The sequence below is a fragment of the Notothenia coriiceps genome, unplaced genomic scaffold, assembly GCF_000735185.1.
Source record: "Notothenia coriiceps isolate Sejong01 unplaced genomic scaffold, NC01 NC01_scaffold00030207, whole genome shotgun sequence".
NCBI lineage: Eukaryota > Metazoa > Chordata > Actinopteri > Perciformes > Nototheniidae > Notothenia > Notothenia coriiceps.
In genome coordinates, this window is record NW_011362908.1 from 57,881 (window position 1) to 84,390 (window position 26,510).

The following is a 26,510-nucleotide window of genomic DNA, read 5'->3' on the forward strand; positions in this document are numbered from 1 at the left end:
ACAGGACATGGGGTTGGCAGGCCCGGTAAAGAGTAGTCGGGGACCCCAACCGGGACAGGAACACAGGGCCGGCAGGACCCCCGGCAGGAGAGCCGTCGGCGGGACTCCGCGGCACAGGACACGGCCGGCAGGACTGGCAGAAGAGTAGTCGGCGGGATCCTCCAACAGCACAGGACCATAGGGCGGCAGGCCCCCGGAGAAGAGTAGTCGGCGGGGCCTCCAGTGGCACCAGGACTGGCAGGACCCCCGGCAGAAGAGTGGTTGGCGGGGCCTCCAACGGCACAGGACTAGGTGGCAGGCCCCCGCAGAACACAGAGTGGCTCGGCCGCGGCGCCTCCAACGGCACAGGAACATCAGAGTTGGCAGGACCCCGGCACGAAGAGTAGTGGCCGCGCCGCCTCCAATCGGCAACCAAAACCCACAAACAGGAGACATAAAAGCAAAGTTCCGGCAGCACACGCAGAGAGTATCGGCGGCGAAACCACATACACCACACAGCAACACACCAAGACACTACAGCGTCGGCAGACCCCGGCAGAAGAGTACGTCTCGGCCGGGCGGGACACACAACCAACATTCCCAATGGCACAGGACATACGGGTTTGGCAGGACCCCGGCAGAAGAGTAGTCGCGTGGGGCCTCCAACGGCACAAGACATAAGGTTGGCAGGCACCCCCAGCGCCAACCCCTCAAAAGGCACAAGAGTAGGGACTTGCGAGCTGGAGACTCGATGAGGAAACTTGAGAGTTGACTTGAGAGATTGGCTTGAGAGGATTTCGAGCGGGAACTTACACATGAGAGGCATCGATAGGACATCGAAGAAGGAGACATCGAGAAGGACTTGAGAGGGACTACAATACACAAGAGGATGAACTTGAAAAAACTCGAGAGGAACTCGAGAGGTGACTTGAGCAAGTGTCTTGAATGGGGCCCGACGAGGTGACTCGAGAAGGGACTTGAGAAGAGACTGGAGAGGGACTCGAGAGGTGACTCGAGAGGTGACTCGAGGGTCATTCAACAAATCAATGAGGGAACTCGAGAGGAGACTTGAGAGGTGACTTGAGAGGGAACTCGAGAGGTGACCTTGAGAGAGAACTCGAGAGGTGACTTGAGAGGGAACCCGAGAGGGAACCTGAGAGCGTGACTCGAGAGGTGACTTGAGAAGAGACTTGAGAGGAGACCTTGAGAGGAACTCGAGAGGATACTTGAGAAGTGTCCCTTGAAATGGGGACTCCGAGAGGTGATTGGAGAGGGTAACTTGAGAAGACTTGAGAGGAGACTTGAGAAGGTTGGTTCGCCCCACAGAACACGATGGGGAGGGGCTGGAGTCGGCTGGAGAGCCAACAGGAGACGAGGTGCTGGAGTGGCCGGTATGCTCGACAGACTCGGGAGCTGGCGTTGGCCTGAACAGCCAACTGGAGACGAGGAGCTGGAGTCGGCCGGTATGCTGACAGACTCGGGGAGCTGGCGTTGTCGGTAACGCCGACAGGACTCGGGGAGCTGGCCGTTGGCCGTGTAAGCAGTCCTGGAGCCGAACTGGAGTCGGACCATGGGTACTGGGGCCGTACTAGAAGCAGAACATGGCTGTAAGGTCCGGTTTCTGGAGCCGGAAACATGGCTGTAAGGTCCGGTTCTGGAGCGGAAACATGATTGCTGGGGCAGCACTGGAGCCGGGACCATGGCTGGTAAGGTCCGGTTCTGGAGCCGGAACTGCTGTAAGGCCTGTTCTGGAGCTGGAAACGATGACTGCTGGGGCCGGGCAACTGAGCCGGAAACATGGCTGTATGGTCGGTTCAGGAGCCGGAATCATGGCTGTAAGGTCCGGAGCTGAAGCAGGGGCCATGGCTGATTGCGGCGGTCACTGAGCCGGAACCATGGCTGGTTGGGCCGCGGAGCGGAAGCCTGGACCCTGGCTGTGTAAGCCAGGTAATGGAGTATGGAAGCCAATGGAGCGTAGGCAGTACTGTGCACGGATCCATGCGTTGTGGGCCTCCGGTCTGGAGCAGGGACCATGGCTGCTGGGGCCGGCATGGAGCGGAACCATGACTGCTGGGCAAGGACCGGAACAGGGTCACTCGGTGTGGTGGGATGGTACTCGGAGCATGGTAGTACCATGGGCTGTTGGCCGCGGACCGCTGGCTTCGCTCTCCTTAGGAGTTTTTGGAGGCTTCGTGGATCCAAACGGCCAGGACCAGACCCCGCCAAGAAAGGGTCAGAAAATGAGGACTGGCCTGCCCAGGGCTACGTGAAAAAATCCCTAGCCACCTCGTGGCAACAAGTTCCACGAGCCAGCGGGCTTGCGAGCAACCTCCTGACGTGCCTCCTTCAACGCAGACTCTCTACCCGTCTAGATGAGGCCCCTTTTCACGTATAAAACCAAATATACTCCGAGAGTATCCAACAGACGTTCCGCCTGTAGCATCAAAAGGTCTGCTCGGGTCCATTTTTGTTCAGTTCGTTCTGTTAGATTCCACGGCATCCAGACAGCGCAGCAGAGTAAAGTATTGTGAGTCACTTCATTTTTCCATGATTTAGCAAAAAATGAACCAAAAGGATAATCACAAAACTCCAGTCGAGATGACAAAAAAACAGAGGAACAAAAATGAAGGGCCTCAACGTAGTGGAATCAAAAACCCAAGAGTTCCAAAAGCATAGACCTGACATGACATAGACAAGACGAACCTACACTGAACACTGGAGCAGGGAATTTAAACACAGGGTAACAAGGCACAGGTGGGAACAATCCCAGGGGCGGGGCTGAACTGATGGGCCAGTAGACACACGAGGAGTGACGGCGAAAACATCAGGGAAATTAGACACACCGAGGGAACTAACGACAAGACATGAAAAACACAGGAAAAAGGACCAAGACAATAACCCAGGAGGAAAAACAGTATGACCTGCAAACCAAACCTAGACACGACAACACTAAAAACCCCGTGACATAAACCTGGGGGTGTGAACAACATGCAGGACAAGTGACTTTTTATGCATGTATTTTCTGATTTATGGAGCGACACAAGAGATATCTTCCTGTGAAAACCTTTGATTCTAATATGCAACAACCATAACGAGAATATGAACCTCTGGCTTTATCCCAGTGGTTCCAAACAAGAGTTCTGGCTTTCCCTACATTCTGACACATCTTCATGCTACACCCAATGGTTCTCAAACCTTTTCCGCTCAGCGCAGTCCTTTGGAGCAAACGCCGGGCCCCCCCAACCAAATAGTCACGTAATGGGCTACACTATCTCAACCTGGAAGAGGACCAGAAACACATACAAAATACTAATAAAATGTTGGGAGGTTTTGGGATATTATCTCCATTCGTTTGCCTTTTTGGACATTTTACTGGCACCAACAAGTGTCGTTGATGACACTGCGCTTTACCAAACTAACCACTTTTTGTGAAAAATGCATACAATTATGCAATATATGTTAAATACAATGGTTTATACATGTAATTACTGGGGTTCCATTTCTTCTTTTACTAAATTTTGGCCGTGCACATTTGCCGCCTGCAAACCTCACTCTTTTGGATTTGAAAAGGTTGGCATGTATGCATATGCCAGGCCTGTAAGTGTCGCTGTACTTCAGCACGAGACCGCTCGACAAGCGCTGGAGACCGCTGTAGTACCCATATGTCGGTGTCGGGCTGTAAGTCGCGCTGTACTTCGCCCACAAAATCACACACCAAAAGCAGCGACGATCGCCAATGGTTGGCCCTTCTGTTTATTCTCCGTGCTGGATTTAAGCAGCCAGAGGTGGGGTTTCCGCCGGTCAACATGTCCGTTTAAAGTTTAAATCTTCCGGACAAAAATTACAAAAAGTGCCGGTCAAAGGTCTTCTTTGTTGTATTTATTGGAGCTTTAAAACAAATTGAATAACGACCTATATAATAATATAAGAATAATACACAGAGGACGGAGCCTCTTTTTTTCCTCCAAACCCTCTCCTGACAGCCGTCAGTATCCGTTGGTCTGGCTGATCCAGTAATGATCGCTCCATCACAGCGGCGCGGAGCCCGCAGTTATCATGCAGAGACCTGCGAGTCTCCTCATTCCTGTCCGATTGACTTCACTGCACAGCGTTTATGTCACCATATCGATCAAATCTAGACTGAAGCTCCTGCTGGGTGCACTGTCCTGCAAGATAACGGACTGACTCGAAACACTGGGACATATTGCGTCATCGTCAATCGTCAGGAAATGATTTGTATACAGGCGTACAACACAGAGCCGTTTGCCCGTCAGGAAATGATCGTATAGGCGTAAACACGGAGCCGTTTGCGCCCCCACCTAGGGACCCGTTATCGTTTTATGCGTTTCCATGTCGGCCTTGTGTGGCCGAACCGTCTATCTGATAGAGAACTGTAGCAGATACGACCGTTATCGTCCTCGCGTGGCTGCAGCGTTGCTTCTCCTTAGATATTAGGAACTGGTTCCAATTCAGAGCCAGTCCTCCAAACCCTATGGTGTGATGTTGGAGCGAGCATAAGAAGCAGCAGGAGCATGATAAAAGAACATCTAAATCTTTTAAAGAGAACTATGATTTGTGATGGCCTCCGGTGTTAATAAGACAGGCGATGATAGTTTAGGACTTGCTGAATTATGGCGTGAACCAGGAGGGAGCTGCCTTTTAAATAAAGGACGGTGGTAAATTATATGAGAAGGTTGGAGCCAAAAGGCACAGCTTTGGCGTAATTAAATACGAGGGAGAGGAGGAAGCAGGAAGTGGCCTTTGTGACTGGTGTCTCATTGAGCTCCCTCTTCTCTTCCAATAATTACCACTTTCAAATAGGCTAAAATTGACAGCCTATAAAAAAGAGGAAACCAGTTAACCAGCAGAGCAGTAAGAAAAATGTGTAAGGAAGCGGGCATTGCTTGCACACAGAAGATGGTACACAGCTAAGAATGTAAATGTTTTGGTTGGCTGTGACCAGGCCAGCCTACATCGTCTGCTTGTTTGAATCCTTTCTTGCTCTGTGTCAAAACCAACAAGTCTCAGCTCTCAGCAGCCCGTCCCCACATTCATCACTCCTGCCACCCAACAGCAGCCTCTGTGACAGGGCTGGAAGCAAGAGAGTGAATGCTTCATGGGCCTTTCACTGTGAACCACAGGAGATTTACAGTCCGTCCCCCTCATGATGGTCAGCTGGTAATGTTATGTTGTCATAGGTTACTGTCTTCTCTTACATTAAGGTGATCAAATAATAGTTACAGTTGTAATTTCAAAGGAACCTAGATAAAATAAATGTGACTCCCCACTCTTCTCACTCCCAAGAAAAGGTCAGCGACACTGTGTGAAAATCTTCAAATTCAGCAGTTTGATTTAGCTTTGGGGGTGAGCAATGCCATCTTAACAACACTTGTTCACACAGTTTTCTAATTAAGTGATTTACAGACTGCTTGGTTCATAAATGGGAAAGAAAGCTAGAGTTAACCATCCACCCTAACTTCCTTACTACTATTATTACTAAATAATATAATAATAATAATAATAATAATTAAAAAGCATTTGAAATCAACCAATGCTGCTTTTCTAATGAGGAAAGCCTCTACAACTTTAGGCATGTAAAATACGGCAACTGACATTTCTATTTATTAAAATAGGACATTGCCTGCCCTTGGCAAATCATTTGAGATGCCATATTATTTGTCCCTTGCAACTCCGGGACAAGGACATCTGTTTTCTCTTGGGAAAAGCAAGTCTTAACTCTACACTGTGTTGCAGAACTGACGGCACAGCATGTAGGTGATCTGATAGATGAAGATTTATGCTAGACCCTAACACACTGATAATGTATTCTTTATTCGTCAATCACCACAAGGCACTTCTTACAAGGTAAATTCCCAAGAGGCAGTTGCACATTATCTATTCATATATCCCTCCTAGATACCACTACACAGATACATTTTTCAGCAGGGGTCATAGCGCAGGGTACGCCAAAGGAGCAGACTTGGAGGTTGGCTGCCTTGCTCAAGGGCACCTCTGCAGTGCCCCAGAGGCAACATGGTACCCTTCCAGCTACCAGCATTGAACTGAAGACCCACAGACTCCCAACAGCCAGAAACAACCTCCATTATCCCCCTGTCTTGCGTGACTGTGTGATTGCATTATTAGCAGCCCATTTATTAAAAACAAGCAGGGCAACATTCCAAAAAAATTCAAACACAATAACACCTTGAATATATGTTTTTAATACAATGGCGACTTGGCCAGTAAAAAAATATTGTAATATCATTTTCTATTTTAAACACAAAGATGTAATTCAATTAAGTGATATTAAAAATGTCTTGCATAGTACACACACTTAAGCGTTACTGCACATGCTCCCATCTGTTGAGATGAGATATTTTTGTTAATGTTCAACACGTATTTGATACATGCTTTCCATTCAGGCAGTACTGAAAAGCATGTGTAATATATAATAGCATGTATAACATTTAGATTTTCAATCAAGCAATTATAAAGTATTAAAATGCCAAACTGTTGTTTTTTAAATTATCATTGTATTGTTCTATACACCCACAACATGTATTTTGAAAAACTGTATGAAGACGTTTATTTTGTTAAAAGTAGGCCTACTTTCCCTGTGCACTGCATTCCTTATGAAGAAGGTCAATACACAGTATCCTGTAGGGTTATTGCTCTTTCCGCAGTATAATATTCTACACTGCTAATAAGAGTCTCCTACGGATACATCTAAGCTGCACGGTGAATTAACTTTGTCACCAGAGATGGCGCAATACCGTCTCTAAATTGGGCCTTTGGGGATCATTTTCCTTCAAAACCACCTACAGTATCTACCAAGATTGAACTTTGACGAGTTCTTGTCATTATCTCGAGGCACTAAAATAATTGTCCTTGAGGAAATTAATTACCTTTGTGCACTGTTTCACTTTATGCGGAAAGTGATTTTGAGTTAATGAAAGCTGAAGCAGTGTCATCTCTTCCACCGTCCCTCATTTTTCAGACTAATACAATCAGTCAAATTGGTGGGTCACCGCTAGTTCCCTAGAGCACAACGTGTTTTTACACAGGAGAATTGAACAGATTCTTTGTTTTGTTCCTTTCTTGACAGAACAACAAGGGAACCCTTTACTGTAGCTAATTCTGCTCCAGCAATTGTGTGAAATTGGGGGGATAAAATTATCTCAGTCATGCCCACGTTTTACCTGATACCTGCAAAACAAAAAAACTGTTTACAACCACGATGAAACTACTAATGTGAGGAGATTACTCAGGGATGGCTAATTGCATTACACTTCAAAGATTAAGATAATATTATAAAGGATGTGACAATTCATACTGTTATCAGATATAACTGTCAAAGCAATTAAAAAAATCTAACAGTTTTGTATCACAGAGCTTTTGTTGAAGTAATGTCATGGCACTCCATGTTAAAATATAAACAGCGTGAGGGGAATTAAGGTCAGGTTGAAGCTGAAAATAGTACGAGATGTGTATTGGCTGATAAGCTTCAGTCCCTCTAAATTGCTACATAATTGCAGCAACCCCCATTAAAACAATAAAGAAAGCCCACTCACATGATCACACACGTCCATCACAGAAACAATCAAGCACATCAGGATATATCAGATCAAAAAAGAGGTGAAAGAATCGGTTGCTATTTTTAACAACACTCTAAATTGTCAAACCAAATTGAACTACCTTAAGAAATTGTACCCAACTTGGGAGAAAACAGGCTTATAGACACTGTCCTCCTTTCCCTTCTCATGTACTCAGAGACTGCACTGCACCCACACCCAGTGCAGTTTGATCCTCTTATTTGTTGTGAATAGGGCCTATCAGCCTGAGGCTCAAAAATAGAGGGGTGAAATCCTCCACTTTCAGAGCCTGTTGTGTCTAGTAACCGAGGGGAAATGAAGGTGAAGTGTAGCCAAGGTGGCCGCAGTCTAGGGACGACTGCCAGGCATAAAATAATTAGCTGTGTTGAACATTAGTGTGGGTGAAGTTAGTAACAGTTACAGTACAGCCAGTTAGCAGCTAGTATAGGGTTTGAGATTTCATAACCATCTGTGTTTGGCAAGAAATGTGGCCACTATTTAAATGATGTATGTTTAATGTTTATCACTTCCAATGTGAAGAGGAGGGATATTATTCCCCCAATTTTAAAATGTGCAATTCAGCTTACATGTCACATAGATGTTGCCCTATCTTATTGCTGCTGGTCGTTGTGGCTGCATATTATTGACATATTTAGAGAGCTGGATTAATGTCAATTTTTCCCCGTGGCAAACCACATGATTGTAGTGGGGTAAATTAACCAGGTCTTATATTACATAACATTCTACATAAAGCCTCTAAAGAAAGGTCGCAGTCACAAATGATAGCTTTAAAGAGCACTTCAACAACATGTGTATTTAAATAAAAAGTGTCGGAGTTATAGAAAACACTAGAGATAGAAATTATGTATTAGAAAGGTCCCTTTAAAATAAATAAAGTGTAATTATTTGTGTGTTAATGTAACAGTTTATATACAACTTCAAATGTGTGTTTGGTTATACTGCCACTATTATGCAATGCACAATAAATAAATAAATACATAAATGCAGGCTATAGGATTATTTGTTTTGATGTTTGTTTTGGTTTGCACGGTTATGTCCTCATCTCTTTTGAGGTCAGAACTACACCCTTGCTTTCAGAACATCACTGCCCTGAGCAGGTCATGAAATGAAGTGCAGAAAATGAAGCATGATCCCAGTTGAGAGAGAGTGGGCAGAATAATCCTATTTGCGAACATTTACTTAAGCAGTCATGTCAGCCTCTCAGTTGCCTAGCTGCAAGGGCCCAGCTTCCATTAGTCACACCTCTGGTGTTCTCTATTTGTCATTAATTAATATTTCGATAACCAGACATGAAACACGACCTTCTGGAGAATTTAATGATTTGCATTATATCCTTGTTTTATGGAGAAAAAGGTGTGGTATTATATGTTGTTGTTTTCCCACTGTCTTTCATCGTTAATCATAATTCCATAATTGATGTTTATTGACATATTAAATCTTCAAATGTGCGTTACTGGTCAAATTAACATGCTTTCTGATGCACAAAATCCCTGTGGTTAAGTCTAGGTTTTACTTCAAACAGATCTTGATCGACCTTTTCAGAGGACCATGCTGCATTTTCACTCATATACAAGCTGGCACAAAGTTAGATGCGATGAAAGAATCCAAAAGGCCAATTCTTGTTTAAGTGGCATTTTGATGACATTTCTTTGGCCTGTTTAACCTTTGGTGAGTTTCGTTTTTCTTGTGCATTACATCTTATCCACACAGACACATTTCTCATTCCCAAAACCAGCAGTACTATTTTCCCTATTCTCACCAATCTTTCAACAGAGCTGGCTGTATTACTGGAGATACAAAAACATAGCAGTGAGAACTACAATGTGTTGATTTGAGGCCGGGAATAAAAAGCACAACAATAGATTTGATTTTGTATGCATTCAGTTAGTATTACGCAAACTGGATGTAAGCAATGAATTTTCCGTGCTTATGCAAGACTATAGCTGTGAACATGATGTAAGCCTGCAAACTCCAACAGAGGGATAAGCGTTCAGTCAAAGAGCTCTAGTGCTTTGGCTCAGACCAATAGTTGTTTGTGAGCCTGCACTTTGAGGTTCACATCTCAAAGTGTCTATTTTGACATTTAAAGTATGACAAATATTTTGTTTGTGTGTAAGGGGAAATGTTTTAAAACGCGGTGATTTCTGGTGAGAGATATCATTTTATATAAGTCTGATATGTGATTGCCAGAGAGAAGCACTTGTTTTTTCATTTTGAGCTGAGTCATTGTCAGCAGCAAAGTTAGAAGTGTGGAATTCAAGAGATAATGTGGGTGACAATTTCACTTGCTGGGAGAGCAGTTTTTATTCACTCTCACATAATGGGTCTTTGGATTGCAAGGTCATTCCAAAGGTCTATCAGTTCAGACCAAAATATCTCAACAACAATTGGATGGATTGCAATGACATTTTGTACAAATATATACCCAGAAGATCTCCTGAATCTCCCTCTAACAACCCCTACGGTACGAAATACATTTCTGGTCAAACATAGTAAAGAAATTCATTTTTCCCTTAGGCCAAATGACTTCCATTACCATCATGTGTCCATGTGTTTTAAAGTCTCAGTGGGTAGTGTGCTGGACTTTGAATCAGGGGGTAGCCAGTTCGAGTCCCACTGCAGTCAGCATGTCGTTGTGTCCCTGGGCAAGACACTTCACCCCAAATTGCTCCTGTGGGGATTGTCCACAGTATTGAATGTATATAAGTCGCTTTAGATAAAAGCGTCTAACAAATGTAAATGTAATGTCATGTTAATGAAATGTTTCTGTAACTGTTTGGTACAAATATTCAAGTCCCCATCGGAATACATTATAATAACTTTGTTGATGCTCTGACCTTTCTTCAAAGTTCAAATGTTTATGACAGTCACAGCACAACTAAAGACAATTAACCTCAGCTGTAATCTTTGTTAAGTCCTAATTAGGGAATGTGAGCATGCTAACCAAACTAAGATGGTGAGCATGTAAATATGATCCTACATGCTGACATGAGCATAAACTCAGAGCACTGCTGTGCCTGAACACAGCTTAATAGAGCTGCTTGCAAACGTTTTGTAAAATCAAGGTAAAATGACGTAAAACATTTTATATCTTTATCATTGTTATTCTACAAAATGTATATTTGTGTCTTAAATCTAACAACACACACAGCATATTATTTAACTGACTGCAATAAACCATAAACCTCATCACTCAGCATGTAAGACAACACGTAAAACATTAAACTTTTCTCATTAACGTCTGCCTCTGATTGCTCGATTCAGCTTTGTCTCCCTGCGCGACGTACAGAACCTTTCTTGGCTCAGGCAAATGCTACAAACCATTCACAGCAGCTAGTTGGCTTGTTTTCGTACTTAATGAGGCTTGAAGAGTTTTAGGAATGAGAAAAGTAGAGCACATTCTCACACCTCACTTTGCAGTAAGAAATGGACTCTATTTCTGCTTCAGCCTTCCTTTGCCTCTCATATATAGAGACATTGTGTGCATCTTTGGGAATTAAAATAAATGCTGTAAGGCAGAAGCATGAAACCAAGAAAAATCAACATACAATATTAATAAAGGGTTTTCCCCTTAATGCATGCTGAGGTCGTCTCAAGTCTGCACAACCCTGAACAGTATAATTGGGTATTTAAGAATAAACAGAGGTGGTTGGAAAAGTATAATAATCCTTCACAGTTTGGCGAAACCCTCTATTTTTTGTATTTGTTTGCTTCCTGTAGAAAGGCACTTGTGAACATAGTACCAATGTACGCTGGAAGGATTATTCCTACTGTACAGAAAGTCTACTCTCGCAAAATAGAAGAACGTGGACACTATCACATCCATTCAATATAATGCAATCTGATGCAACAGCACAGACATAACAGTCACTTTGTTCCTTTTAAATCTGTTTTAAACAAGTGTTGACTCAAAGCTCTGGTCATTCTCTAGTCTGTATTTTGTGTCTAGACTGGGTTGCAGCACTGCTTTTCAACTGCATTGTTGTAATCATGTTCATTGTGGAACAAACCACCACACAAGCAAACAATGACACCAGTAACCTATCACAGCACTCCACTTAATCGAGACCATTATTCAACACTTCACTGTGGTCTGTTTCTTCTTTCCTATTCAGTCAGTTCGACAGATTTTGTCTCTAAATCCAGACACACAAAAAACGTGTCTTTCATCTGCACCTTGCCTCTCGGCCTCCAGACCTCCACATTAGCTCATCACGACCAACCTATTCGTGTTGCTTTTACTTGACTGTTCTTGGTTAATGCTGTGGTATTTTGCTGTTTAAAAAAATTGGCTTTCTGAATGATGATGAAGGAAGCCCAATTACTGACAGGTACAAAAGAGGGAAAGGTTTGTTAAAGCCCGAAACAGTGTGTGTGTGTGTGTGTGTGTGTGTGTGTGTGTGTGTGTGTGTGTGTGTGTGTGTGTGTGTGTGTGTGTGTGTGTGTGTGTGTGTGTGTGTGTGTGTGTGTGTGTGTGTGTGTGTGTGTGTGTTGCCCACCGAGGTGCCCAGGCTTTGAGAGTAAGCAAAAGATAAATGGTCTGAGGTTGACTGGCTCACACAACTGTAATGGGTTTTATGATCTTACTTTGTTTCTCTGCAGGATACTTTAGCTCATTCCCTGCCCTGAGTGACATCCCAGATGTGAGATCAAGCTGTCAGCCAAGGGATAACAGAACACTGGTTGTTCATTTGCAACAAGAACACCCAAATCTAATTATTGTAACTTTAACAAGAAATACACGCATACATCACAGTGCCCACATCAGCAGCTCCACCGACTACCATGTGGTAATAATCATGTGTTCTTCATATAATCTTCACATTCCTAGGTTTAGATCCATACAAATGTTGGCATTCCAAAACGTAACAAATTGAACTCCCTCAAGAACCGTTGCAACATTCATGGTGTTTCAAAACTGCATGAAATATCAGATAGAAAAGCTCTTCCAATGTCCTCCACCCAGTATCTAGAGAGTACTCACTATCAATTTTGAAGAGGAAGTTATTTTTCTTTGTTATGATGCAGCTTGAATTTAAGCATCACAAGCAATTACATTATTGCACAATTACTGTATTAAGGCAATTACCCGTTGACTTAGATTCTTAAACAGCTAAATACATTTAGGCAAAACTGATTATTGTCCAACAATCTCATAAAATTGCATAATCAGTTAATTGCAATGTTGACTAGCTTTTGCAAATGTAATATCAAAACATTCACCGATACTAATTGTTTTGTTGTATAAGATATTATTTCTTAATCTGTCTATTAGGTTAGAGTGTTTATCTCATTTGTGATGTTGGCACATCGCTTAGCTTTTTTGGGGGAATTTCAAGAATCAGGGGTGTGTAGCCCTCCTCTCATCATTGCTTGAGGCCAGTAGCGCTAGGCTACATTAGAAGTAATTAGCTTTTAACAGCAACATCTCTAACCAAAATGTTGCTAGTCCTGTTTTGATAGTGAGTAATCAAGATGTCATGTATAGAAAAAGAATAACAACGTGTTGAATAAAGAATCAGCTGAGATTCATTTGATATTCTTCTGTAATGACTCTGAAACTGTTATAAGAGTGCAATGATTATTTAGAGTGGTATTATGTTATACTTAATAATCCAAATCTCATATTTCAGAAAAATGTAATGTTGTTTCACACTCCTTAGGGTTAGGTGTATTTTTAACGTAATTATTTACTTTGCTAAAACATTGCAGTTATGTTTTGTCCTAACAATGAATACACACATATTATTGCAGCATTATAATAACATATTATAAAACTATGAATCCTCACCAGCAGCGTTGCCATGAAATCTAATGACACAACCATTATCACAGTAAGGTAGTGATGTAATTAATTCTGGATCGTAAAATATAAAGTAGTTACCAACTTAACTGCTGTAAGACTTGGCTATAAATAAAACTGGGGGGCAAAGCTACAGTTCGCCTTGTCTGTTCAGTTAATTATATTGACAATATCCACCTTTGCCGAGGGCATCTCTCTGTCATCCACGATCTGACTTCAGCGTTAAGAGGCATTGGAGAAGTCAATTAGCCAGGTTCAGAAAATATAAGTGATTTCTTCCCATGGATGATATTCACAGTCGTTGAAGAGCGAGGAGCAAATTGGCTACACACACCATTACATTACTGTGAACCTGTGGATAAGCAGCTTTGTCTCAACTAGGCTGCTGGAGTGCCTCTTTCTTTGAAAGCTCCCGAGCAGAGCTTTGTTAGGCTAATCCATCGTGCAGAGTGTGTCCTGCGCCTGAGTGAGTACACTGAGGTTCTCAGAAGAAGAAGAAAAAAGTCTGTGTATTGTTGGTGTCTGTCCTTGTCACTGAGTCATTTCTTAAACGAAGGTCAGCTTTCAAAAAGCAGGACTGAAGCCAGAGCCAGACACAGCCCTAAATCACTCTCACAGACGATAGGTAAACGTGAGACTATTAGTTAGTTTTGCCCTGCAGTCCATCTTAGATTTTAAGGGAAAGACAGGATTTATTTCTGTAGAAACAGCTTTTTCATTTTCTCATCTGAACCAACTAAAATTATCTGATTTGATTTATATGACTGCAATGCATTTTGATAAAGTGTCTGCCATTGTGTGTGTGTTTTGGGTACAGATTTACCAACACCACCTATACAGCCACTTAGCAACAACTTGATTATTGGAGTCTAAAACTAAAGTTTAATTCAATTTCATTTTAGAAAAATCATTGAACTAAATAATCTGGACTTTATCAATATATAATGTATGTTGTTAAGCTTCTTACTCTAAATTATTGTTTTCGTTAAAAACATAATTTTGTACAAACATGTCATTAAAAAGATTATTTTAGATATATATATTTTTTTAATTGTTCTGCGTAAGAAAGAGAAAGATGGTGTGCCTGAAAAAGGACTCAACTCACTTGCTATCATTTCCTTACACATTTACAAGTCGTGTGACTATAACTACCTACTATTATATTACCTTAGTATTATAAAGACCTTAAAAAGTGTCTGATTACCAAACCATAATTCATCATTTAAAATTCACATATTCATCACATGTGAAGTGCTAAACTAAAGAATTATGCCAACCTTGCGTCACCACATTCATACAATTCTTAAATGATTCATAGAGATAAAAACGGGTCTGAGCAGTGGGGATCTACGAGGGAGGCATTTCCCCACCTTTGCAGGAAGAGGGAAACATTTTTCATCTGTCTCAATAGGCGGCACAATCTCAGCTGTAGCTCGAGCAAACTCAATATCCTGAGGATAGAATTGTTTCTAAGTGAGTTTTCACAGTGTATATGTTTCAATATCTGACACAAAGTTTAAATGTAATAAATATATTGGAAAGAAAAATCACATTGCACCAGACCCCTGGATTTCCTCCTGGTTTTTGCTATAGTGGCTTGAAAAGGTATGCCTCTTATAGCTTCTCCTTGAAGCTCACCATCGGGACAGAGTTAACAGTGTCCAGGCCACACAGAGCCATCCATCCTGAAGTACAAAAGTGACACGGGGCTGCAGCCTGTGCCAGATGATGGAGGCTGCCACCAACTCTCAGCTAGAGCACTGCTGGACAGACCCCATTCCCTCTGTCCTCAGAGACTCACAGACTTCCTGACATTCACTTAGGATAACACAGGGACACCAAAACAGAGGTTATTTATTTATGAACACTTCCAAGAACTGCATGTCCACATGGATTTAGATTTCATTAGAAAATGACGTGCCTCTCAGTCAAAGAGCTTTCAGTTGCATCACAATACTGTAGGGGGTTAACTATGTGTATGCCTTGCCGTGCCATGTGTGTATTTCTCTCATGTGTAATGAGGGTCCTGTGCCATCAGATGGTTACCAAGTCCTGAACATGTGCTTCATCCTGTAAAAAATATGTTCCTTTACCTATTCAAGGGACGAATGTTTGTGATTATATGTTATTTGGCTTTACAAGTCAAATTGGTTGTTATTTGTTTGCTACAGTCATTTTATTTTCCACATTTTTACAAATGTTGCAGCTATCAGTGTGATATCTTATATGTAATATTTGTTATCTGACGTGACACAGAAATGTCACCCTTGGATAGTTTAAAGGTTCCCTTTGGAGTTTTTGACCTCCAGCTGCGCTAGCGAGTGTTTCCTTTTTGCCATTATTGGGCCCCAATTTTCTGTGTATGGTGCACACGCAAAGACAACGCTGTTACGTGGTAAACATGCCTGAAAGTGCTGTCACACTATTCTTCTGATGGACAAGAAGGTAATGCACCGTGATATGCAGCAATACACCAACAAAGGCAATCAGAAAGGAAAACTGCAGCATCCGGACAAAAACAACCAGATTCAGAGACAGCTTCATCCCGCAGGCAATAAGACTGTTAAACAACTGAACTGCTGAAACAATTTCATAACATTCATCTGCTACTTAGTAATTATTGATCTATTATCTAATATATAATTCCAATAACTTGTATATAGACTCGTATTGCACTATTCCACTATTCCAGGTTTATTGCCAGGTAAGTTCACACATACGAGGAATTTGACTTGATGTCATGGTGCATACATAAAATATAAAAAAAGAAATATAATATACAACAAAAAATCTTTAAGGACACCCTAATAAAACATAGTTAAATAGCAATAAAATAAAGCAGTAATTAACATGGAAATAGAATGCTATGAATGAATTATAGGATATAAAATATGAAACAAGAAATATGTGCAGTAAGCAGTATGAACATTGTGTGCATTAATGTAATGCAAATAGAGACTAGGTTGTGGCTGAGGTAAGTGTTAGTGGGGGCCTTTGTTTAAGAGGCCGGTAGCGGAGGGGAAGAAACTGTTCAGGTGGCGAGAGGTTTTGGTCCTGAAGGAGCGCAGCCTCCTGCCAGAGGGGAGGGGGGTGAACAGTTTGTGTCCTGGGTGGCCTCCCACCCAGGACACAAACTGTTCACCCCCCTCCCCTCTGGCAGGAGGCTGCGCTCCTTCAGGACCAAAACCTCTCGCCACCTGAACAGTTTCTTCCCCTCCNAGGGGGGGGGGAGCGCAACAGCGGTAATTAAAATGTAAAAGTCTCAAACTGGATGAATGTGAAGTATTTTGTTAAAGGAGGATGAAAGTGTAATTAAGGAGCACTATTGGAGTGACTTTGATGGTTATTGGACTCAGGATTAATTCATTTGGATTCCCGCTGTATGAAGAAATTAAAGGACGGCGCAAGTGGAAACAATTCACAAAGGGATTAAACTGTTTAAAACACATGCTCAAAGTAAGCCGGGTTTTGCCGATGTGTTTATGTGGATTCAAAAGTCGTAAATAATCTACAAAATGGAGGAGACCGATCTGATCGGAGCAACTGTGACAAATAATCCAACTGAAACCGGCATGGACAATGACTGTTTTAAAAATGTGCTTATCCAGAAAAGCCTGGTTTGGACACTTTATGGGTAGAAGAAACATTTCTATTAAAGAAAGAATTATACATTTCTGTCTTTTTATGCCTTTAATAGCTACTAACTTGAATTGTTATTCAAATTAATCAATCAATTATTTTTTATATTTTATTGTAATCTAGAGACAAGGCTTTTAGTGACAATCATGTATTGGTTGGGAACCACTGTAAGTCATGTTGCACAGCATCAGATCAAGGTACAGTTTCTTCAATCCCCTTATATTTCAGTCAATCTGTTCATATTCTTGTCTAGGTCTCACTCTCCTGATAATGAGTCAGTTGGTTCATTTGCATCAATTGATGTTACCAACAAAACACTTACTTGAAGGTAAATATTTCATACATGAAGTTTAAATAAAGACCAGCTGTGACATGCTATAACAGAAGATTCTATGAGCCTTTTTCTGCCCCTCAGTCATCTGTAATTCTGTGAAAAAATATCTATGTGCAGATGGTGGGAATGGGAATGCAGGCCCTTTTAATAAGGAAAAAGAGATAACAATGAATGATGAATAAGGACATATTTCTTTGGTGCTTGGCAAACCGCATGTCTAAATCCATTCGTTTTTTCCCTTTATGAGATATCAAGTGTGTTACAAGTAAACCAAAAAATCTAACTACCTGGACCAGAAAGGATATGGCTGGAATAAGAGAGATGGACATTTTGCCTGGCCAAAAAGCATCAAAAATAATGTTTCTTTCAGGTTGTAAGTGCTGGGTGGTAAATGATCCATCTGTCAGGTTGGCAGTCAACTGCGGACAATACCTGCACGTCCCTGGAATACAGTAGAGTAGGGTTATCTCAATTTTAATAATAGTTAGTAAAACAAATGAACATAGGTTGAGTGGCTGATAAAAGATTTTAGTTTTTAATGGAAATATTCTTAAAAAAGTACAGTATGTCTTATCCAAATATAAATGTCGAGCCATGCATTTGAATTATAAACGTTATCATCCATTTTTATGACAATGTGATGTCATCATTTATACATTAAACTCTGAACCACATGTGTCAGAATCAGCCCACACATTTATGTTAAAACAAACAAAACGTAATGTGGATGGACAGGATCAGACTTTGGTTTGTTGTGCATGCAAGGTTAGAGATGTACCAAGCAAGTCCTAAGGTAGGCATACTTTAACGGACAGTTTTGGCTAAAATCATATTCATAACTTCTTGCTAATGCAATGAAAAGGGAAACTTAGGTTTGAAATTGGATATAAAATGTCTCCTCCCTTTACTCGTGAGAAAATATTAGGGTAGAAACCTAATGCTTTCATCAGTGGCAGGTCATGTGAGCTGTCACCAATTAATACCCTACGTAACATGATTGAAATTCAAACCTGTCTGTTGTTTGGTTGAAGTGATCTGTGAAGCCGTTTTCCGTACTGGTCCAAAGATTGCTTTTTGTGGGAAGAAGCTTCACTCTGTAACACTACTAGTGTCTGTAGTTCCCACCGCTCCAACTCACTCGCTGTCTTTTCTGTAGCTGATCATGTCACAACAAATTCAGTCACATTCTGCAATTAAACTTTCATTCACATTATATCATTAATTTAAGCTTTCTTAGCTTGATATTTTAGAGCCGGTCCCTTTAGCATTTTTATCAAGAAGCTCATGAAAAAATAAGCCATGTCAGATTAAATAGGTTACAACTGTAAATTCAATGTGTCACATATATATTAAATTGGCTTTTCGAAACAAATAAGAGCAGGATCAAATTTAGTGTCAGCCCATACTAAATGTTAAAGGACTTAGATTGGGATCAGGGCCAAACTTGAACAGCGCTTTCTTAAAAGTAAGTGAAATGTGTTATTGTGTTATTATTACTTTCTATTGTTTATTTATTTACTTTTTACTGTTGGCCGTCTACTAATGACACTATAACAACCACTTAACCACATTTTATTTTATTCGAGCAATTCTAATGAAATCTTCATTTCACCACACAACTAAAGATGACAGGATTGAGTCTTTTTAGAGTCGAGATAATAATGTACTTTAAAGATTATGTTTTGCAAGGCATCATTACACATGGGTTTAAAACATTTTTAAAATACTTTTTCACAGCAGAGTGATGTTAGTGATGTTAGCACTAGGGAATTTAGAATTCTGCAGAAAAAGCAAAGAGGTTCCAGTACACCATATTTTACATTTCCTCAAAGAAATGTGTGGGAGTAAGGTGCTCATTTAAACCCAAACTCTTCAAGTTGTAAATGACTGGTTTCGGCATGTTTTCTCTCTCACTTGAAGCTGAAATGAAGGCAAGAAATGATTCTGTTTTTTTTTTTATCATACAGAAGTTCACTGCAGGCAGCACAATACACAAAAACATTAAATAGAAACACAGTTAAACATTTATGTCTTAACATTTTTAATAAACTTATTTAAGACCATTTTGTGTACACAGGAATTATGAAAACTAATAACTATTACATAAAAAAGGTTCAACAGTGTTTCAGAAAATCCTTTAATCAGCAGGTTTAGGTTATGCAATCATTGCCAGTTTGTTTGAATTGAGCAGTAAAAACTGGTTTCTGCCTATTCCTACGTTGAGAGCACCGTTTCAAAGTCGACCCCTCTCTAGAACAACGTCGATATATCTGTGCAGTTATATAGTGGCACTGGTGACACAAATCACTTACGCAATTCCATCTTCTACTCATGCCCATATTGTCAGGCCTCTCAACATCACATTCATTCTCCTTGCGTTAAGCTCCCTCCACCTCATGGGTTTTGAATCATCCCTCATCAATTTTACATGCCCTCATTTCTCTCCCCAGTTATTTATAGGGCCCTATTATGAAAACCTTAACTTACTTTTTGATTACTGACTGCTTCCCCTGGAGGCCTTTGAGTTTTGATGCATTATTGAGCAATCCTGAAGCAATGAATGACTGTTGCACACTGGAATTTAGGTTTGGGTAATTCTGAATGTCCAATCATCTGGCTGGGGAAATATTTCTCCCCCATCTCTCAATGTGCCTTATACTCTCCCAGAGAGACCTGGAGTCTGGTCCCATTCCAGTCCCATTGATACACAGTATGGATAAAGAAACTAAGCCGGCTTTGTGTTGTTTAAATTGTGCACTCCTTTGGCTCAGTATGGTTACCACCTCCCACTGCTTTGTTTTAAGTTTCTGATAGCCTTGGTCTTCTTTGCCATGGCTCAGTGGGTGCCCTTAGATAACCCTGTTTAAAGAAAATAATTGAGATACATATTGACTATATTTATGTGTGAGAAGAGAAGCCTGAGAGATGGAGACAGAGACGAAGAGAGGGAGACAGTGGATGTGTAAAATAGGCAGATTAATGGCAGAGGGTGAACAATGATAAAGGGTGCACAGTCAAGGGATTTGAGATTGAAGCGACTGTACGGAGTAGTGTCGGGAAACTGAAGCATGTCATATTTATATATTTTTTAATTTCTTAAAGTGTTGGTTTTGTATTACATATCTAAAATGTCTCTATCTTTGTAGACATTCAATCTAACAAGAAAGGGGAATTTGTGATATTTGTGAAGGAACTACTTACAGGGCTAAGGACAAACTACTTTAGCGTGACTAACCTTGTCAATCTGAATATAGTCTTTTTTCAAAATACATATTTCTTAAATGTAATCCTCTTTCATTACTCCTAATTGTCTCCAAGCAATGACTGTATTGTTGAGGAGTTTAGAGGAGGATTGTGTAAAGTGGATGGTGCAAAACAGCCAAAAGAGCTAGGATAGATAGTTTGGTTTTGGATTCTCCAGCTCCCCATTACCTCAAAGGTCAGCACCGTCAAGACAGTTTGCTTTTGGTAAACACGAGTAATTTGCATGTCAAGTTGCACCAAAGTTGCATAAGATCTGCATAGATTCACTTGGCTTACGCAAGCAAATCTGCCGACTTAATACGTGCTTAAATTGTAAGTAATTGATTGAGCTTCTAAATTATTCTGTTTCAAATATTGGTGTGAATGGAATACAACCATTTGACCTTATAGAAAATTGCATCTCAATTACAAATGGACTATATCCTAAAAAAGGTTGGAATAATGAAATATCAACTGAATTTCTTTTGCAAATGTATTCATGTGAATGTTTTAAAACACAAACATATCCCTCTTAAATAATACTCTCAATTTATATGTCGCAGTTGAAGGCTTTAAGGTGCAGGAATAAAGTCACTTTATGTAATACCTTTTATCATTTTGTTCCTTTCCCGTGCTTGAAGCTACAATATTTCAACTCGCATGAAGTAAAATAATAAATGTGCCATTGTTTTACGGCTGCACTTTAAATCAATTGAATTATCCTATTCAGCATTTTATACATCGCTTCAATTCAGCAGTATATTGAGTCTCTTTGACAGCTAGCAGTAGGTCTGCGGCAGGATAAGAGGTTAATTGACAGAATTGCAGAGAAGTTTGACTCAATTGTATTTCCTGCATTACCTTTTCTTTTTGTTCTTGTTGTTTGGTAGATGCTCATTAGCCTCAGTTTGGTTGATGCTTTTCTATGGAGACCTCTGCAAGAGATTAGAGTGTGTGGTTGGTTGACTAAACTCTGGGTTGAGCAGCAGCCTTGGATGACTGAGCTCTTTGATCCTGCCCCAGTAGAGCTTCTCCGCTCAACGCTGAGCCCCTCATTCACTCCAACCATCCCTTATTCATACCAGACTTAAACCAACACTGACTCAGAGCACAACAGCCCATTCTCTCTAATCTGCGTTCTCTACACATTCACAAGGTCTTTGTTGATTGTGTAGGCACACAGGGCAAAAATAAACGCTGCTCAAGTTTTAGCAGATTCTTTATCCATAACGGTTTAGGTTAAAGGTGAAACAACCTAAAGATGGGACACTTTCCCTCATTAAGCTTCAATTGGTTATTCAAATTATTTTTTTCTGACAGTCAAACACCAGCAGACACTGGACACTAATAGTGCTACATGACTCGTTTTGTGCATTAAAGTTGTTTGTGCACCACAGAACACCTAGTGAATCATCTAAAGGATAAGCACCAAACACATTTTTCATGCATTAAAGAGAAGTAAATGGGACGTTACATATTTGGCTTTTCATAGTTAACACATTGGTTCTGTGCATGATTATGAGGCCTCTTTGAAATAAAGTAGAAACAACAAAGCTTGACTAGTAAATCAGAGTGTGATGAGTCACAGTCCACAGTGCACTTCAAATCCGACCCCATTAAAACAACTGAAAAAATATGTGAACCGATGTGTTGCAACTTATTATCTCAACAGTAATGTCTCATGGAGTAATGGACAATCATTTCCCCTCATTTCAAACACATTTTCCTCATAAAGCAAAAAACTATTTTTTTGTTTCGTAAGTTGTCAAATTCTTTTGATCTTTTATATCCAGTCAACCAAACTCTGAAGCTTCAGCTCTATCGGGCAAGGCAATATTGTCAAATGGGGATGACGAGAGCACTAACATGATCCAGATCTTCCACTAAATTAGGTTTACAAATACCTTACATTGTGCTTCAGTAAGAGATGAATGGACACAATTTGAAGTCTATTCATAAAACTGAATCGTTATATTGAAAATGCTTTTGATATAAATGTACAGTCGATAAGGCCATCTCCAATTAAACATTACAACTTATGTAGCCTTCAAACCACATTTTGTATATAATAGGTTTCAAAGACAAATTGCTTTTGTGTCGAATAGGTTTCCCTTTTACATACTTTGCTACAACTTTGGTTCTAGTTTGGTTTAAAAAGATTGAATGACAATATGAAATGCTGGATCTTCCTTTATTACAACATCTCTTTGTGTATAAATCATAATCAAAATAATTCACTCAGTTTCAAATAAACACTGTGGTGTTGCCTCAGTTGATTTTTTGTTTAAGAATGTGACTTTTAAAGTATATTTATTTATTTAATTTTATTTAAGTTTGCCTTTTCATCAACAACATTCTCAACGTTGAGTGCAAATCGAAAATACAGAAGCATGCGTATTGTCCGTTTTCACACCGCCTCCCAAACCCTGTACAGAACAACCCAACAGTAATTTAAAACAAACATACAAAATAGAGAAGAAACAAAATTATAAGTAAAAATATCACAAATAATAATAATAAGCAAAATAGATACTAAATGCAATTTTTTACTGTTGTCTATAGCCAATCTTTATTGTAATTTGGTTAAAAAAAACTATCAATTAGGGAAGTGTTCAGTTTTATTGTTGCATGTATGTGAAAAATGGTTGCCATGTCTTATAAAATGTCTTAAAATGTAGTTCTCCATGTCTGGCACAAATTGAGGAAGAATATTCTCAAGTATATTTATTTAATGCTGGATGTTAAAATGGTGAGTCTAAGTCTAAACAGTAGTTTCATTGGTGTCACATTGAATAAACACAAGCTAGGACATTTTTTAAAAATATATAATTTAAAGTCAGTGCATCCAAAGCTAGGACCGCTCTTATATCTATATAAGTATATACGTATATATGTAACATATACAACCTCTGGCAATCTACTAACTTCCCCAGACATCACAGACTCAGAGCCTTTACATTTATAATTCATGCTCAATAGTCATTGAAGTACTTACTAAGTAACATTTGAAAATGCCCGAAATTCCTAGCAGACTTCAAGTGGCTACATCAAAAACAGAATCTCAGAGGTCCTCATTATGCTCGTCTTGCCCCAGTTCAGCTATGAAGAAATGAACTAGAATCATGATTACCCATTTGTCACAACAAGCATTGGAATACTTTATAGAAGGTAAATGACTTAACTTAAAATGTTCAAACAAAATACTTAATTTCCTCAATGTAACACGTTTTGTCTGTTTTGTTTTCCCAAACTTGAATGATAGCTTTAACACATTTAATTACACCATGCTCTACTGCTGCACGCTAAGTACTTGGGGTTGTGGACACATTTCTAATTCCTATTATCCTTTGTGCATAATATAATAGCCAACATTATTAATTTAAACTATGAATAAATTGAATAAAGAGGTTACACGTACACACTGCAAGATTCTGATGAGATTTGGCCCCATTTAAATATTACACTCTAGATTAAAGTTTGGCTGCTATAGCCTGCTGGACAGTAATTTGGCCGAAGTAAATTTGCTAAATACATGGAGTGATGTTGGCCACATATTTTCCAAAAATGTATAGAGTAAATTGGTATATATTAATACTCCTCAAGTTCATCTATAAGGTAAACTAGACTAAAAAGATATAGCTGCTAAAGACTGTATATGCCATCTTCGTTGATATAAATAATATACATTACAGAGCTAAGCAATGCAAGGATTTCACTGTAATAGAACAATAATCCCAACCTCCCAACAGCTTCGGTCTCACACTTCCACGTCCCACTCCCCTTCGGTGTCCCACTCTCCCACACCACTGACCTCCCCCGACACATCAAATTCTCTCTCAATAAATGAAAGGGATGTAAACAGACTTTTCAAAAAACTCAATAGCAGAAAAGCGGCTGGCCCTGACAATAGGCGCATTCACACCGCAGTACTTTTCCCACAAAGGTTCATGAGAACTCTTTAGTTCTTATGAACTAAATACAGATTGCGTTCACACCGGAATAAATTCCCTAAAGGAGGATTAGGCAAATTAAGCCGCTGACGTCACTTCTTCTTCTTCTGGTTTGGGTTTACTGGGAGGCCGCAAACTTCACGGCGTACACTGCCGCCCCAAGTCCCCGGCCGGAAGTCCCCAGAGTTGGGGAATGGCTTCAGTAGAAGCTGCTTCTACTGAAGCCTTCCGAGTATATTGCCAGAACGCCGACACCTCCTCATCTCCACCGCTCCCATGTTTTATTTTGTTTTGCCATAAATTAGTCTCTCTGCGTTTCTGCGCTGGGCTAATGCTAATGCGAGGATAATAAAATGGCGGCTTCACAAAACTTTTTGGGAGTTTTACGGGGCGTGGTTTGCAATCCGCCCAGCCAATCAGACATCGGAACCTTTTTCTCCCACGAAAGTACCTGCTTTCTAGCAGGGACGGAAAAGGGAGTAAAAAAGATTCTGATGAACTAATTTTAGTTCCGGCTCTTTTGGTGTGAACGCGACATTTCGGAACTACATCGGAACTAAAGTGGGAAAAGTACTGCGGTGTGAACGCGGCTAATGTCTCCCCCTCCACCCTGAAGCTCTGTGCTGATCAGCTGTCTCCTGTATTTACTGACATCTTTAACACCTCACTGGAGACATGCCACGTCCCAGCATGCTTCAATACCTCCACCATCATCACCAAGAAAACAAGGATCACAGGATTAAATGACTACAGACCCGTCGCCCTGACCTCTGTGGTTATGAAGTCCTTTGAGCGCCTTGTCCTGTACCACCTAAAATCCATCACAGACCCACTCCTGGACCCCCTGCAGTTCGCCTACAGAGCCAACAGGTATGTGGACGACGCTGTCAACATGGCCCTTCACTTCCTCCTCCAGCACCTGGATACAGCAGGAACCTACGCCAGGATCCTGTTTGTGGACTTCAGCTCCGCCTTCAATACCATCATCCCGGCTCTGCTGCAAGACAAGCTCTCCCAGCTGCACGTGCCCGACTCCACCTGCAGGTGGATCACAGACTTCCTGTCTGACAGGAAGCAGCACGTGAGGCTTGGGAAACACGTCTCTGACCCCCGGACCATCAGCACCGGTTCCCCTCAAGGCTGCGTTCTTTCCCCTCTTCTCTTCTCCCTGTACACCAGTGACCACCAACTGGCGGCCCGCGGGCCACATCCGGCCCGCCAGACATTCTCATCCGGCCCGCACGACGGGGGTGACTGTGGCGTTGGCGGAGTGGTTAGTGCGTTCGCCCCCCACTAATTTTTTGTACAACGTCTCGTGAGTAATGTGCAGTACCGGAGTCCAACAGAGAGACAGCAGCTGCGGGAAAGAAGAAGTGATCCTTCTTTGTGAAGAGTCTGCTTTTTGCGCTCCGCGACAGTAGCCCCGCTGCCACAGAATCCAACAGAGAGGCAGGAGCTTCGTGACAGTAGCCTAGAAGTGATCCTTCGTTAGCGTGAATAGTCTGCTAAGCTTTACGCGCTCTGCAGTAAAAAAAAAGAACGCAGCCCCACCCGCCCAAAGCCCGGTGATAGAAAAAAGGGACGGGCGGAAAAAAAGTGCTCAGGACCCTCGTGTACGTCGCAGGCACCTCGGAACCTACCGGTCTAATGTCGGCTAGTGTGAAGAGACGTCCCTCGCCTACCTGTGCGACGTCGGACGGGGAACGAGGAACCGACACCGACGCCGGTTATGGTCTACGCACCTACCTCCTCCACTCCTACCCCTGAGATACTACCCTCCCCACATCTAAAAGTGGTAGTAAACAGAAACCGAGTCCCACTTCAAAGAAATCGACCGGAGTCTTCTTGTAGGACGACGACGCCGAAAAAACTGCTCACAGGTAAACTCCAGGACCGCCCCTACTACCACGGGTTCCTTCCCCTTTCTGTTGTGTTCGCCACTCAGTGGT

The 26,510-nt window shown here is 41.2% G+C and overlaps 1 protein-coding gene across 1 annotated transcript in view; it reads right to left on the reverse strand.

Moving 5' to 3' along the window:
• LOC104959279 (glypican-6-like) overlaps positions 1-26,510 on the reverse strand; it is a gene marked incomplete at its 3' end in the record, with an annotated part of 104,973 nt that overhangs the window by 52,351 nt on the left and 26,112 nt on the right. The gene's annotated exons all lie outside the window — the stretch shown is intronic.